Below are 15,338 nucleotides of genomic sequence, written 5' to 3'. Positions count from 1 at the left end.
CCAAGGATTCATGCCAAAGACCTGAAAGATTTTCCTTCTCTAACAGTCCTGTAGGAAATGTTTTCCAGTCATCTTACTCATGCGAGGTACATCTCTGTTGATAGAAATATTGAATTATAAGTAATATGCCAGCCAGTCTTCCACAGACCTCTGTTATCTTTTACACTTACTTTGTTTTCTATAGATGCCATTCCTCTCACTATGCCATTAAACAGCAGTAGAAAAAGACCTGTCTTCTATCTCTAAATGATATACAAATGTCATTCTTAACATTAAGAAAACAAAACTGTGATCTTTTGGACAAGACCCAAGCTCTCTACCATTCCACAACAATGGGCCATACTACATAGCCAACAAGACCCCATTGAAGTAACACTGCAATTTAAGTATGTAGACATTATCATGTCAGACTCTGTGACCATTTTCCCATCTATGCAACCGGCATCTCACGTTCACTCAAGCAGTATGTTTATAAAACAGCAAGCAACCTGTTCATATTTTAACCCAGAAATATTCATTACTACCCTATCATCTGTTAACTGGAAAATTCTAAAACTCTTCCCCTTAGATAAGGCTGGAAATGAATTCAGTACAAGTTTCCTAAGTAAAAAGCCTTGCACTCCCTAGAAGGAAAAGACTAAAACAAGTAATGAAATTTGGCTGTCCAAAAAGAGTAGAATGATGATGCAGGATAGAGAAAAAGCGTGGAAATAGTCATAAAAATGTAAAACACTGCAATACCTTGAAACTTTTGACTAATCCTGAACTGTACTAAAAAGCAAGTAAGTGAATACAAATAACTGTTCCGTAACAGCTTTTAGAACAAAGTACACACACACAAATTCTGGGCAGCCAATAAAATTAAAAGGTTGCCTAGGAGGATATATGTGGGATTGGAGGCAAAAATTAAAGCAGGTGGGTTCCTCTCTGATAATTTCTGCCTGAGCAGAAGAACCAGGCAAGGGTGTCCTCTTTCTTATTTGTTTGCATTATATTTAGAACTCCTGACAAAGAAAATAAGGGACTCGGAAATTTAAGGATATAATTGGTATGGACGTCAAGAAAAGCTGGCTCTATTTGCATATATTTGATGCTTGATAAAACCAGAAGAGTGTTGACCATTTTGAGACAGTTTCATGTCTTTTTGGGATACAAAATTAAGCTAAAACAAAGGCAATAGCGGTAAATTATGTACCCACCCACATTTTGGTTCAGCAATGTCCATATTTATGGGAACATGATAAAATGAAGTAATTATGAGTATGGCTAAATGATTCCTGTGTAGCATTGAAGGGTGTGTGGCAGGAAATTAAAGGATAATACAAAAACTGAAAAATTGGAAGCTCTTATGGATATGGATAGTAAGATGCAAGCAGTTAATGATTTTCATAGGTTCATAGGTAGGTACTAGGCTATTGGCCCAAGGAAGCCTAGCCAACAAAGTTCCCTGGCTTATGCCACCCAAGAAAGTTATTTTCCTGTGCCACTGTCGAGCAGAGACACAGAAGTGATCCCTGAGGTGTATTTCCTATTTCCCATCCACTCATCAAGATTTTTCTTGAAGAGTGCTAACAAAGAACTTTGCTTGACATAGATGGGTAGCCTGTTCCAGAGTATGGGAAGTCTCTGGGATAGGAATCTATCCCTCCAGCATGTCCTGTTTATTGTGGTGACAAGGTTTAGGTCCCTAGAGCGTGTAGCTCGGGGGGGATTGGGATTTCTTTAGGTGTAGCATGTCCAACAGCTCTGGGTTTGACATAGCTTTATATGTTAGGCAGAGATCACCTCTGAGTAGGCAATATGCTACGGAGTAAAGCTGGAGTTTTTTGAGGCGGTCAGTGTAGGGCATTTGTTTGAGTCCAGTAATCCTCTTTGTGAGGTACTTCTGTGGCCTTTCTAGCTGCTGCAGATGTCTTGTGAGGTACATTCCATAAGGGGCGTTGTACTCTATAATGGGTCTAATGAATGATGAGTAGAGGGTAACGATGACCTCTTTTTTCCTGGACGAGAACTCTTTTATGATGAGGTGTGCCACGTAGAAGGACTTCCTGACTACTGTGGCGATGTGACTGTCAAAGAAGAGACTACTGTCCACCTGGGTCCCAAGGTCTCTTATCACGCATTTGGTGTTAAGTAGATTGCTGCCTATGTAGTAGTTCATGGGTACAGAGTTTTTACCAAAGGGGATGACACTGCACTTTTTGGCATTGAGCTTGAGGCCATGGCTCTGACACCAGGCATCTGTCTCAGAGAGGCCCTTCTGTAGGATGCTCACATCATTTGGGGACTTAACTATGGCTCCTAGTTTGCAATCATCTGCGAACTTCGTTAGCCAGAGGCCTTCTGTGTTAGCCTGTACTTCAGCGAAGTAGGTACCAAACAGGAGCGGTCCCAGGATGGAGCCCTGTGATACTCCACTTGTCGCTGGTTTGAGGTCAGATTTGGAGTCTGCAACTTTTACAGTGTGGGTTCTGTCAGTGAGCCAGTTGGCAACCCATCTTGTGACGTAGGGATTTATGCCTAGTTTGAGTTTAGCTATAATTCCAGAATGGGGGGTGGTGTCGAAAGCCTTGGCGAGGTCAAGAGGCTGTGTGAACCACTTTATCCTCATCTACGGTTTTGGTGACTGCCTCAGAGAAGTCGATCAGGTTCAGGAGGCATGATCTGCCTTTCACAAACCCGAACTGGTTGGAATCCAGAGTCTGGAGGTTATTTTAGTCACTTTAATCTGTGTACAGGTCAGGCATAATTTTATCAACCAGAGAAGTGGATAGCAATTTTAAAGAGCTGAATGAGTTTATCTGGGAGGGGAAGACAGCAAGATTAAGGATCCTTTAGATAACACAAGCAGAAACCTATAATTCAAAGTGGAAAGTGATGTTGATAAAATGGGGGGGGGGGTCAAGAAACAAGGAGCGACTAGGATTTTGGAAAAAAAAACAAGAAGCTAATATCTTCGCAGATGCATGAATCTTAGCATTTGTCATGCCTTTCATACATTTCTTATTTTTTCAAGTGTATTTGCCTTCAAAAATTGTATATAACTTGAGCCAAAGACATTAATCTAGACATCCACCCTTGTAAAAATAAAGAAAATTGTTATCTTAGTTGTATGTAAAGTATAATCAGTGTAGTTTTACACCCCACCACAGCAGCCCAAGGTTATAGCATTACATTATCTTAAACTTGCTTTTGTGCAGCTTACTTTTTTCAAGCACCTTTATTGAATTATCACTTGTGACATAGGCAAATTTACATTCATATAAAAGTAATCACACTATAATTAGCATAACACGCATTTTACTACACGCAAATTGCTATATATCATGCAATCTATACGTTACATAAATTATTCTATTCCTGCCTTTTTTAAAACAAGAAACATCTTCACTAAACCACCACTTACTACATAGGGTCTATATTAAAAGAACGCGTAATCAAAATTTCAAACTCTTAGATGAGCAAAAATGCAGCAGCTCGAAAATGTTATTGTGGGGGGCTGCACCCCCCCGCACCACCTACTAAATATATATTCTAACTCCAAGATCGCACTACAATGAAGAAAGGGCAAATATTCCAATCTTCACTGTACTGCGATAAAAGAAAACTTGAGATGTTCTTCGTCTCACATTGCTGCAGTCATAACCTGTGGGTAGTCCGCTGTCCTCGGTCGGCCCGAATACCAAAGTGTTAGGCTGGCATCGGTCATGGTCGCTCAGAGCTGACGTCAGTACGCAGGAGTACTTAAGCGCATGACCGACGCCATATCCTCAGTCTTTCTTGCCGCGTGGTCCGAAGCAGAAGCAGCGTTTGCAAGTGCCGTTCGGCGTTCTGAAATTTTCATTTGTCGAGTTTCAGACCGAAGACCAAGTTGGGCTAAGTACCCCGTTGGGGAATATTTTTGTCTTTTCTTGCTTCAGTTAATCCGGATGTCAGAAAAAGTTAATAATTGTATTTCTTGTGGGAAACAGATAAATCATAGGGACTATCACTCTCTCTGTATTCCTTGCTTGGGGCCTGAGCACGACGTAGTCGGGTGTCGCTTTTGTGCTAGATTTAATAAGCGCACCATAAAACGCAGATTAGACTGTGCTAGGCTTGTTTTCGGTAAGCGGTGTAACTACAACATGCCGTCGGATCCTCCGATGCCCATTACCGCTAAAAAGCGAAAAGATAAATCTTTAAAGTCTAAACCGGATGAGTCGTCCGTTGCGGACGCCGGTTCTATGGAATCTACGGTTGAATCTGTGGGTCCAGCCGAGGTCTCGGCTGAATCCCAGGGGGAACCCTTACTTTTACAGGAGTTGGCCTCTCAGGAGTTAGGTCAGGCCGAGGGGGCTTCTCAAGTTTCTGTGGTTCCATCCTTACAAAAGGTTATTAGGCCTTCTACTTCTGTCTCTAAAGGCCCTGCTAAGGCTAGACCTGGTCTTTCTAGTACAGGCCACAGCCCTAGTTCTTCGGGCTCTGTTCCTAAAAAACATATGTTGAAAATGGCAGAGGATTTGATTACTTTGATCAGGGGTTCTATGCCCCCTCCAGAGAAGAGGCCTAGGGTGGAGACAGATTTAGAGGGATTGGAGCATTCCTCAGATTACTCTGAGTCCTCAGTTGAGGATATTCAGGATTTTCCTCCCTATTCTGATTCGGATGCAGAGGATTCCTGTCCTTCTGCTTCTCCTCCAGAGGATTTTTCCTTTTCTGAAACCTTGCACTCCATGAGGGAACATTTCAAGTGGGAAGGTCAGGATTTTTCAGATTCTCGTAAGAGGCTTAGGGATTTTTGTTTTTGCCACAACATAGACCTTTGGCTATTCCCCCTGTTTTAGATGTTGTTCAGGATGTTTTTTCTGAAGCTTCCCTTAATCCTGATTCTTTACCCCCTGCCCGTGTCAAACCAGACAGGTATTACAGAGTTCCAGAGGCACATAAATATTTGTATAAGAGTCCTAGAGCTGACCCGGAAACTATTATTCAAGGGCCTAAGGGTGTCAGAGCTTCTGTAGTTAAGAATCCAGTTCCTCTGGATAAAGATTCTGGAGCTTTGGATAGGTGGGGTAAAAAAGTGTGTACCTCCTCCACGTTAGCTATGAGGGCTTTAAATTGCCAGTTTCATATGCTGAAGTATCAGAACTTTCTGTTAGGTCAGTTGAAATCTAAGGTAGATGCTTTATCTGAGGGGATAGAGTGTAAGGAATTGCAGGACTTAGTTCATGCTTCAGATCAAGTTGGTAAGCATTCCTTGCAGTGTGGCTTCGATGCTCTTCAGGCTTCTTCCAGGGTGGCTGCTACTGGTTCAGTTATTCGTAGACATGCCTGGCTTAAGGATCAAAATTTGTCAGAGCATGTTAAAACTCGAATTTTGGACGCTCCTCTTCAATCTGAAGTTCTTTTTGGTTCTCCTGTGGAGTCAGTTTTGAAAAAGATGGAAGACAAAGCTAAGTCTATGCAGACGGTTAAGGAATTTTTGCAAGTGCAGCCCCCTAAGTTTAGCAGGAATTGGCCTGCAAGAGGATGGTCTTATCCCTCTTCGGATTTTCAGTCTAAGGGCAGGTCTAGACGTGGTAGGGGCAGGGCTCACGCTCAGGGTTCTTTCAGACCTAAGCCTTGGAGTTCTCCTGCACAATCTTCTGGTGAGGGCAGGGGTCAGCCTTTTCGTAAACAGACCCAATGACCTGTATCTTCAGCTGCCAGATCCTTCTTTTCTGGCAGCTCCTCTAGGAGGAAAGTTGGCACTTTTCAGACAAAATTGGCATTTGGTCACCCAGGACAAATGGGTGTTGGACATAATAAATCAAGGCTACAAGTTTTATTTTCACACTTTTCCTCCTTTCAAAGGCATGCCAGATGTACCTCCTCAGCAAAGGCTGGAGGCTCAAGAACAAATTTCTTTGCTTTTACAGATGGGGGCAATCCTGGTGGTACCTCCGTCAGAAGAAGGCCTAGGGTTTTATTCTCGTCTATTCCTAGTGCCAAAGAAAGGAAACACTTGGAGGCCAATTCTGGATTTGTCCATTCTCAATACATACCTAGACATTCCAAAGTTCAAGATGTTAACATTACAGCAACTTCTGCCTCTGCTAGGCAAAAATCACTGGATGGTAACTCTGGATCTCAAAGAGGCCTATCTTCACATTCCTATCAGGCCCAGCTGCAGGAGATTCCTGCGTTTTCGGGCTGGTACTTCTCATTATCAGTTCTCTGCATTGCCCTTTGGTTTATCTACTGCCCAGGGTGTTCACAAAGGTTCTGGCTCCTGTAATAGCTTTCTTAAGACTGAGGGGAATACAAATTTATCCTTATCTGGACGATTGCCTGATTCTTGCTCAAGACAAAGACAAGTTACTTCAACATCTACAGTATGTAATGGCAGTTTTAAGGTGCCTAGGGTATTCTGTGAACGAAACAAAGTCCAGTCTAGTACCCTCTCAGGACATGTGCTTTCTGGGTGTGAGACTGAATACAGCCTCTCAGATGGCTTTTCTGACCCCGGACAAGCAAAGAACTCTTCATCTATACTTCCAGCGATTATCAGTACTGTCCAGGCTGACTGCAAGGACAGTCCTTCAAGCCTTGGGGTTCATGGCATCTTGCATTCTGGTACTTCCCAATGCCAAACTGCATATGAGGAAGCTACAATGGTATCTCAAAAGTGTATGGACTCAACACTGCCACGATTTGCACACTGTCATTCAGATAATACCCTGCATCCAAAAGGAATTCTTGTGGTGGGCACAGGAATGTCACCTAAACAAGGGACACTCTGTGACCCGACCAGAGGCGAGTCAGATCATAACGACGGATGCCTCAGACCTGGCTTGGGGAGCACACTTCAATGGGAAATGGATTCAAGACACGTGGCCTCCCAGACTACAGCATTTGCATATCAACATGAAGGAGATGTTAGCAGTCCAATTTGCCCTGATGGCCTTCAAGGACCTTCTTCAACCAGGACAGGTGTTGATTCAAACAGACAACACAACAGTCATGTGGTACATCAACAAGCAGGGGGGAACCCATTCTTACCCTCTTTGCAGACAAGCTATGATATTGTGGGAGACTGCTCTGAGTTTGCACATCACTCTTCAAGCACGGTTTCTGCCAGGAGCACAGAACTCCTTAGCAGATGTATTGAGCAGACAAATTGTGGATCCCCACGAGTGGAAATTGGATCCTCACGTATTCCAACAGTTGACAGTGGCTTGGGGAACTCCAGACATAGATCTGTTCGCTTCTCCACTAAATTTCCAACTGCCGAAATTTTGCACAAAGATGTTTCACCCAAAAGCTTGGAAAGTGGATGCTCTATCTTTCAGTTGGAACAACCTTCACGTCTATGCTTTCCCTCCTCTGCCTCTCCTTCCCAAGGTACTCTTGAAAGTCAGGCAGGACAAGCCTTGCATGATTCTAATAGCACCAGACTGGCCACGCCAGCACTGGTATCCTCTGCTGAGGAGTTTAGTTCAGGAGCCTCCTTGGCATTTGCCACCGATTCCTCACCTGTTGTCCCAGTCAAGCAATCATTTTCTCAATGTCAGGGTACAGTCCCTGCATCTAACAGCCTGGCGTATTCTGTTTTAGACCCTGGGGGGTCTCAGCTTCCTCCACAAGTTTTGAATGTCATTTTGGAAGCCAGACGGCCTAGTACTAGAAAAGTTTATGCTGATAAATGGAGGAGATTTTTTCTTTGGAGCACAGCAAAGAGCTTTGATGTCTCAGTGCCTAATTTGAGTTTTACACTACAGTACCTTACTGAATTACTGGACAAGGGTTTGTCTTTTTCCTCCGTGAAAGTTCATGCTGCAGCCATTTCTGCTCACTATGATTGTGACCCTCCTTTATTTTCTCACCCTTTGTTTAAACAATTTCTTAGAGGGGCAAAAAACATAAGACCCCCACGTAGAGCTCCTACTCCTTCCTGGGATCTCAATTTTGTGTTGGAAAAGCTTACTTTACCTCCTTTTGAGCCAGCAGCTACGTCTGAGTTGAAATTTTTGTCTTGGAAGACTGCCTTTTTGTTGGCCATTACGTCTGCTAGGAGGGTATCTGAATTACAGGCTCTCATGGCAGTTGAACCCTTCCTGATATTCCATAAGGATAGGGTGTCCTTGCGTACTAACCCTACTTTTATGCCTAAAGTTATTTCTAATGTGGCCTTAAACCAGTCTATTCATTTGCCTACTTTTTATGCTGATCCCCAAAATAAAGGGGAAAAAGTCTTGCATTCTTTGGATATTCACAGGCAGTTACGCTATTATTTGAGCAGAACTAAAGAGTTCAGGCAGACTCAACAGTTATTTATTTCTTTTGCTTTGGGTTCACAGGGGAAAGCTGTTTCAAAGCAAACTATTTCTAAGTGGATTGGCCATTGTATTGCTTTTTGTTATTCTCATCATGGAAAGGATGTTCCTGCTGGGATCAGACCTCATTCCACTAGGGCTACTGCCACATCTACTGCCTTTTTACGGGGGGTAGCTACTAAGGATATTTTGGAGGCAGCTACTTGGAGTTCAGTGCACACTTTTACTAAACATTACCATCTCCCTCTTTATTCCAAGTCTAGGGCTGGGTTTGCCACTGCAGTTTTACAGGGCATGTTAGCAGCTCCTAATGCTTTTTAGTTTACCAGCCTCCCTTTACCTTTGCTTTGGGATTCTACCCACAGGTTATGACTGCAGCAATGTGAGACGAAGAACATAGTACAGTTTTGTACCTACCATAAATGTAGATGTTCGAGGATCCACATTGCTGCAGTCCAATTTTCCCTCCCTCCTTCCCCTCTATAGTTTGGGGTTGTTGGTTGTTGGGTACTTTCTTTTTATGCTATGGCCTTTCTTTTTTAGGCCTTCTGACATCTGGGGCAAGAAAGACTGAGGATATGGCGTCGGTCATGCGCTTAAGTACTCCTGCGTACTGACGTCAGCTCTGAGCGACCATGACCGACGCCAGCCTAACACTTTGGTATTCGGGCCGACCGAGGACAGCGGACTACCCACAGGTTATGACTGCAGCAATGTGGATCCTCGAACATCTACATTTATGGTAGGTACAAAACTGTACTTTACTGCATTTTTGCTCATCTGAGTGTTCAGTTTTGATTTTGTTTTAATATAGACCGATTACATAGACCCAATCCTAGTTGCAAGCATTTTGCATCACAAACCGTACTGACACACTAACAGTTGTAAACATTATGCATCACTTATCTACCCAATCTTTTTCAGTCAAACATTACATAGGTCATTTAAGTCCTGATGCCTTTTAAACCTCACTCCTCCATTGTATGTATTGTTCCAACAATTCCTGTGTTTCTATGTAGTTTGCTCCTACCCTTTTCTAAAGATCTCAATTCCAGTTTTCTCTCTGTTACTTTTACTACTACTAGTATAGTTGGGTTTAGGTTTTGATTTCCATTTTCTAGTAATTGCTTTTTTGGCAGCTGCTATTATTAGACACAGCAAGATGTCCTTCAAGGATGCATCTGCAGTCCTTACAAATGGGTTGTCCTGTCGTCAGGCAGCCCTTCGGTCGGCCGGATTCCAAAGTTTGGGTCTGGCCTCGGCTGGTGTCGCACTTCACCCGACGTCATAGCTGCAGTTATTCAGGTATAAAGGCATCAGCCGACGCCATTTTCCTCAGTCTTTCTTGCCGCGTGGCGCCCGAAGCAGAAGCTGTTCGCAAGTGCCGGTCGGTCAGAACCAGAGATTACTACCGAATACTACTACGAAGACTTCTAAAAAGCTAAGTACCCCGTTGGGGACTCTTTCTTGCCTCAGCCGATGTCAGAAAAAGTGAATAACTGTTTAACTTGTGGGAAACAAATACCTCATAAAGATTTCCACTCTTACTGCTTACCTTGTTTAGGCCCAGACCACGACGTAGCAGCTTGTCTAGCCTGTGCTTCTTTTAACCGGGCGGACGCTTAGACGTCGGTCGGAATTTGCTGAGGAGTTTTTCGGTTCCGATTTTGCTTATATTATGCCGTCGGATCCTCCGACTACGCAAATATCTAAAACGCAGGAAAAGGACCGACACTCGCGGTCCGCGGTTTCGGCCGAAACCGCGGTTAAGCCAACCGCGAGTGTCTCGGTTTCGGCTGAAACCGAGCAAGCAGTTCTTCCTTCAGCCGAAAACTTACCTTCTACCGAGGCCTCTTCCAACCTGGTGGAATCGGCTTCTGAAATCCCACCTGCTGTTGCAGTTTCTCAGGAATTATCTGACACTATTCCCTTGGATATTTCAACCCCTGCACGTGGAGCTGCTAGGCCACCTGCAGCCATGTCTATTAAGGCCTTTGCCAGGGCTAAAGCAGCTAAAGCTACTAAATCTGTGCCTGCTAAGACCCCCTCTCACAGGCCTAGCTCTAGTTCACAAATGCTTAGTTTAGCAGAGGATCTCATGTCTTTAATCCGGGGATCCCACCCTCAACCAGACAGGGCCTCTCACCCACCTCCAGAGAAGAGGCCTAGAGCAGAGCCCCCTGAGCCAGTTTCTACAGATGATTCCTCTGATGATTCAGATGATACAGACCCTCCAGAGGCTCCTTTATCCCCTTATGAAGACTCTGATGCTGAAGAGTCCATCCCTTCTGCCTCTCCGCCTGAGGAATTTTCCTTTGGGGAAACCTTGCATGCTATGAGGGAACAATTTCAGTGGCAGGGCCAGGATTTTTCAGACTCCAGAAAAAGGCTTAGAACCTTTCTGCATTTACCACAGCATAGGCCTTTAGCCATACCTCCAGTTCTTTCTGTTGTAGATGATGCATTTAATGATGCTTGTACTGCTCCTAATTCTCTTCCTCCGGCCCCTGCTAAGCCCGATAGGTACTACAGGGTCCCGGACACACATTACCATTTGTATAAGGCTCCTTTTGCAGATCCCGAGACTATCTCCCAAGGACCTAAGGCTGTAGCAGCTACCTCTGCCAAAACCCTCCCTCTGAAAGGGAATCCAGGTCCTTAGAGAGATGGGGTAAAAAAGTTTACACTTCTGCTACTCTTTCAGCTAGGGCCTTGAACTGTCAATTTCACATGATCCAGTATCAAGAATTTATGCTAGACCAGTTAACCAAAAAGCTGTCCTCGGATGATCCATTAGACAAAAAATCTGTTCAGGAAATGGTACATAACATTCAGCAAGTCAGTAACCATTCTTTAAAATGCGGCTATGATGCACTGGAGGCTTCCTTTAGATCAGCCATGACTGGCACAGTTATCAGAAGGCATGCGTGGTTAAAAGAGCAGGCCTTACCAGGCCATGTCAAATCAAAACTATTAGATGCTCCCATGGATAAGATCAATTTGTTTGGCTCTCCTGCACAACAGGTGCTGAAGAAGATGGAAGAGAAGGCAAAATCTGTCCAAACAGTGAAAGATTTCTTACAGGTCCAACCTCCAAGGTTTAGCAGGAATTGGCCCTCCAAGAATTGGTCCTTTCCAGACTCCTCCAGAGCTCAGAGAGGCAGGAATAGGCGTTCAAGAGGCAGAAGCCAATCCAGGGGTGCCTACAGGGACGCCAGTGGCAGGGTAACAACCAGCGAGGTACAGCCACAGACACAGCCACCACCGCAACTACAGGACAATCACAGTGACTTGGCTCTGGCACCGCCTACCAGGGAACAACTAGAAGCACGCTTAGGCGGGAAGCTAGCCTTATTTTCAACAAACTGGCATTACATCACAAGAGACAAGTGGATTTTGCAGACAATAGACCAAGGTTACAGGTTTCACTTCCATACTCTACCAGGGAAGAGAGGAATGCCAAACCTACCTCCAAATCAAAAGGCAGAAGCTCTAAAACAAATATCTCAATTATTAAGGATGAGAGCTGTGGAAAAGGTACCATCTATGGAGCAAGGAAAGGGATTCTACTCCAGACTCTTCCTGGTACCAAGAAAAGAGAGCAAATGGAGACCTATTCTCGATCTGTCCGCTTTAAACACATTCCTCATTGTTCCAAAATTCAAAATGCTGACTCTACAGCAGCTTCTTCCCATGCTGGGCAAGGAGTCTTGGCTGGTAACTCTAGATCTCAAGGAGGCATACCTGCACGTCCCCATACGACCAAATTGCAGAAGATACCTCAGATTTCTTGCAGGATCAGAGCATTATCAATTCTCAGCATTGCCCTTTGGCTTATCTACTGCGCCCAGAGTGTTCACAAAATGCCTGGCATCAGTAATTGCTCATTGCAGGCTTCAGGGAATCCAAATCTACCCTTACCTGGACGACTGCCTGATACAAGCGGACAACAAAACAAGCTAGCAGAAGACTTGAAAAGGGTCATTTACCTACTACAAGCCCTGGGATATACAGTCAATAGCAAAAGCCAAGGCTGATACCATCCCAAAGGATAACCTTTTGGGTGCAGAGCTGGACACATCAAAACAAATGGCATTCCTAACAGTAGAAAAACAGGAGCAACTACCTCTCTACTTCTTGGCATTAACAAAGCAGAACCATCTAACAGCAAGAAAAGTCCTGCAAGCCTTGGGCTTCATGGCATCCTGCATAATATTGGTTCCACATGCCAGACTGCATATGAGAAAGTTACAGTGGTACCTAAGGAATTTATGGTCTCAACACAAGCACAGCCTAGAAACCCAAATTCCAATAATTCCATGCCTGAAACAAGAATTCCTATGGTGGGCTCAGGCCTGTCAATCAAACACAGGATTGCCCTTCCACAGCATTCAACCAAGCCAAACCATCATGACGGACGCCTCAGACCTCGGTTGGGGGGCCCACATGCTGGACAAGTGCATACAAGGTTTATGGACTCAAGACCAGCTGCACCTACACATAAATCTAAAGGAAATGCTGGCAGTAAAACTGGCAATTCAGACATTCAGACCATTTCTCCGACAAGGTCAATTGATGATAAGGACAGACAACACCACAGTTATGTGGTACATCAACAAACAGGGAGGCACACATTCGTACCCTCTATGCCGGATGGCACTGGACCTCTGGAATGTGGCCCTGAGCTACAACATTCAGTTACAGGCAATTTTTGTACCAGGAAAAGAAAACATTCTAGCAGACATACTAAGCAGGACTACCACGGATGCCCACGAATGGATGCTACATCCGGACATCTTCAAAACCATTACAAGAAAATGGGGACTCCCAGAAATAGACTTATTTGCATCCCCACGCAATCACCAGCTAAAGAAATTCTGCACAAGGACGTACCACCCACTTGCTTGGAAGGTGGACTCCTATCTTTCAGTTGGAAAAACCTGACAGCATATGCATTCCCACCACTTCCTTTGATGCACAAGGTGCTATTGAAGATCAAAGAGGACCGTCCAAGGATCATTCTGATAGCTCCAGACTGGCCAAGACAACATTGGTACCCATTACTGAGGAGCATGTCTCGGGAACAAATATGGCCCCTACCCCTGGTTCCCTTGCTGTTAACACAGAACAACTACAACATCCTGCATCCAAACCTGAAAACTCTGCAGCTGACTGCCTGGAACATTGCATAAGACCAATTAACCCGAATTTATCCCAAAGGGTTAAAGACATTATCCTGGAGGCTCGCAGACCCTCAACAAGGAAAAATTACTCAGCAAAATGGAAAAGATATCTCATTTGGAGTACTGCAAAAGGAGATGTGTCACTGGTAAACATAGCCAACATCCTGGAATACTTGGCAGAGCTCTTCCACAAAGGCCTGTCCTATTCTTCCATTAAGATTCATGCATCAGCTATTTCAGCAGAATACGACTTGGATCCTCCAGTCTTCTCACATCCTCTGCTCAGGCAGTTTCTGAGAGGAATTAAAAATGTAAAACCTCCTAGGAAGCCACCATTGCCAGCATGGGACTTGAACTTTGTGCTAGAAAAATTGACACTTCCTCCTTTCGAACCAGCAGCAACAGCAGAATTACAATACTTATCATGGAAAACTGCTTTCCTGCTGGCAATCACTTCAGCAAGAAGGGTTTCTGAGCTACAGGCATTAATGGTAGTACAACCCTTCCTGATATTCCATCAAGATAGAGTGTCCATGAGAACAAATCCTACTTTTATGCCTAAGGTGGTCTCCAGAGTATCTTTAAATCGGGCTATCCACCTACCTACATTCTTCCCCAACCCGCAGAACAGGGGAGAAAGACTGTTGCATACCTTGGATGTACATAGACAATTACGCTACTACCTGGACAGGACCAAGAGCAATAGAAAGACTGACCAGCTACTGGTAGCATATGCAACAGGAATGGAAGAAAAAGCAATTTCAAAACAGACAATCTCCAAGTGGATAGGAAATTGCATTAGATTTTGTTACTCCTACCATGGAAAGAAAACTCCAGAAAACATCAGGCCTCACTCTGCAAGGGCTACAGCCACTACCACAGCTTTCCTACGAGGAGTGGCTACCAAGGACATTTTAGAGGCTGCTACTTGGAGCTCCGTGCATACATTTGCCAAGCATTATAATTTACCTTTATACTCTAGATCCCGAGCAGGTTTTGCCACTGCTGTTTTGCAAGGGATCTTAACTACACCATAACTTTATTTTTCCTCCTCCCCCAGTTTGGCTATGGTATTCTACCCATTTGTAAGGACTGCAGATGCATCCTTGAAGGACATAGTACAGTTTTGTACCTACCATAAATGTAGATGTCCGATAGGAATGCATCTGCAGTCAGGATTACCCACCCGCCTTCCCCTCTGTGGTACTCCTAGGGTATTTGCCCATCTTATAGCTAGCTGGGGGGAATCTATTATGGTGTATTTGTATATATGTACATACATGCTTATTTTTTGTGTTTGCTCTCTACTATTTGGAATCATTGGCATTTCTCCAAATTTAGCCTTCCTAGAGGGCACCTGGCATCTGGGGCAAGAAACACTGAGGAAAATGGCGTCGGCTGATGCCTTTATACCCGAATAACTGCAGCTATGACGTCGGGTGAAGTGCGACACCAGCCGAGGCCAGACCCAGACTTTGGAATCCGGCCGACCGAAGGGCTGCCTGACGACAGGACAACCCATTTGTAAGGACTGCAGATGCATTCCTATCAGACATCTACATTTATGATAGGTACAAAACTGTACTGTCTTACCCATGCCTAGGCAATTCTGATTCTGTATTATAGCTTAGAAGAATCATCTCCATCATCAGAGCAGTCTGCCCACCCAGCATTTCTGACGGTGCACCCCGCAGGGAATCCTTGAAGTCTTCCAATTCACTGCACTCGCAGAAAGCATGTTCACAATTACCACTTGCTTCCCTGTCACACCTCCAGCATTTGCTGTCTGCCTGAGGAAAAATTCTCTGGAGTCTACTTGGGGTATACAAGTATCTATGCAGATATTTCCAGACAAAAA

At 44.3% G+C, this 15,338-nt stretch overlaps 1 protein-coding gene across 1 annotated transcript in view; it reads left to right on the top strand.

Annotated features, from left to right (window-relative positions):
• LOC122810645 (MLX-interacting protein-like) overlaps nucleotides 1–15,338 on the top strand; it is a 1,455,256-nt gene that overhangs the window by 836,116 nt on the left and 603,802 nt on the right. The window lies entirely within an intron of this gene.

Source organism: Protopterus annectens, chromosome 9.part0 (genome assembly GCF_019279795.1).
Source record: "Protopterus annectens isolate FY-2018-M chromosome 9.part0, PAN1.0, whole genome shotgun sequence".
In the NCBI taxonomy this organism is placed as follows: Eukaryota; Metazoa; Chordata; order Ceratodontiformes; family Protopteridae; genus Protopterus; species Protopterus annectens.
Note: the sequence above shows the minus strand (reverse complement) of the source record. Positions and strands in the feature narration are given on the sequence as shown.